We start from the raw sequence: 1,651 nt of genomic DNA on the forward strand, positions 1-1,651 counted from the left end.
TCGAGGAGAGTATTTCATAACTATAATAAGGTTATAGAAATATGGATTTTGTTTGCTAAGGTTTAGGGCAAGGCAGGGAAATATTTTACTTTTATATTATTTTTAATTATTTTAAATAAATAAAAGATAAATAAAAAGTACCATAACTAGGTATTTTTTGGATTGGTAGCTCATTCATAAACATACTTCTACTGCATACAATTTAATATTGTCAATCTGAGTGATTTATATGGGGCTTTAATATGGGTCTTAGAGAATTTGAGAATAGCTGTAGGGTAGAACATTTGAGTATCATGTTCAAGTCCCTTATGTACTAAAAAAGGACTACAGAAGGTTAAACATCAGAACAACAACAACAAAAACAAAGTAACCATGAGTTTCACTTTAGGTACCTATTTTATGCCTGAGAAATACATTTTTTTTTGCTTTATGGAAAATTTATTACAACTCTCCAACCGCTCATTACTTCTTCTCAATGTCTTGCTCTGCAGCTTCTTTCGCCCTCTTTCCTCGGATGCCAAAGAGCCAGGCATTGGCTTGGGCCATGCGATGGCTGGGGAAAGCCTTACAGTTCTTCTCCTCTTCTGTGATGGCTCTGGCCTTTTCCTTTTTGTACACATTCCGGATGGGCATCCCATGTCCTGTTAGCTGCGTGGCCAATTTAAGTTCTTCAGCAGAATTGTCTCCTTCTTCGGAGCAGAAGGCTTCCTGGGTAAAAGTGTGAGCTTGGAGCGATGCTCCTTCAGGCACTGCACGTTGACCTGCAGTGACTCAGTGGATTTGTTTCGCCTCCTTCGGCAGAGGTGCCGATGGTGCCTGTCATTTTCTTGTGGATACCAGCCACCCTGAGTTCCTCCAGGCTGAAGCCCCTGCCAGCCCGGACTTTGGTGTGGTATCTAACAGTAGGGCACCGCACGATGGGCCTGATGGGACCTGACAAGGGGCGAGGGACAATGCGGGGCGCGTTCGTCTGCTGGGCCTTGCGTGTGTGGATCTTGCGTGTTGGCTGGTTGAACCAAGTGTCCACTGGCTGCCAGTCCTTGTGGAAGTGGGGCTTCAGGATCATGCCATTCCGGCTGGGCTCCATGGCTGCCTCCTGTACAGGAGAACGGCCGAGCGGAAAGGACCCGGCACTGCCTTTTTTTTTTTTTTTTTTTCTATTTTGAATGTTTTTTTGGTTATAAAAAGTGAAGTTCTTAAATTTTATAGACATACTAAAACTCATAAATATATGAAAATAGATAGCTTTCCTATGCTACTGGTCAGAATTTGAGTTGCATAATGATAATGAGAAGACATTAAGGTAATAAAAATAATGAAGAATACTTATTTTGTTTTTTGTGCCTTTTGTGTACTGTGTGCTATATGTGTTAATGTTCTCAACACTATATCCATGATTATAAGTATTTGATTTTACAGAAAATTATTATAAATACTAGGTGTACTCATATACCCATCCAAAGCTATTGAAATAGAAAATTATGCAGGCAGGTTTATAGTCTAGATTTCACTGCAATTGGATCTATTTTGAATCTAAACAAAATTCCTGGAATGTGGATTGTTTAGTCTTACTTTTTTCCCTTTTAGCAATAGTATATATCACACTTTTTTCTTCTTCAAAACAAGATGGCTTCATAGTTAGGATCCGTGG

General features: G+C 39.7%; 1 pseudogene; it reads right to left on the minus strand.

Moving 5' to 3' along the window:
• Positions 1-462: 462 nt before the first annotated feature.
• Rpl13-ps6 (ribosomal protein L13, pseudogene 6) lies at positions 463-1,087 on the minus strand (annotated as a pseudogene).
• Positions 1,088-1,651: the final 564 nt, after the last annotated feature.

This window comes from Rattus norvegicus, chromosome 5, assembly GCF_036323735.1.
Source record: "Rattus norvegicus strain BN/NHsdMcwi chromosome 5, GRCr8, whole genome shotgun sequence".
Lineage (NCBI taxonomy): Eukaryota > Metazoa > Chordata > Mammalia > Rodentia > Muridae > Rattus > Rattus norvegicus.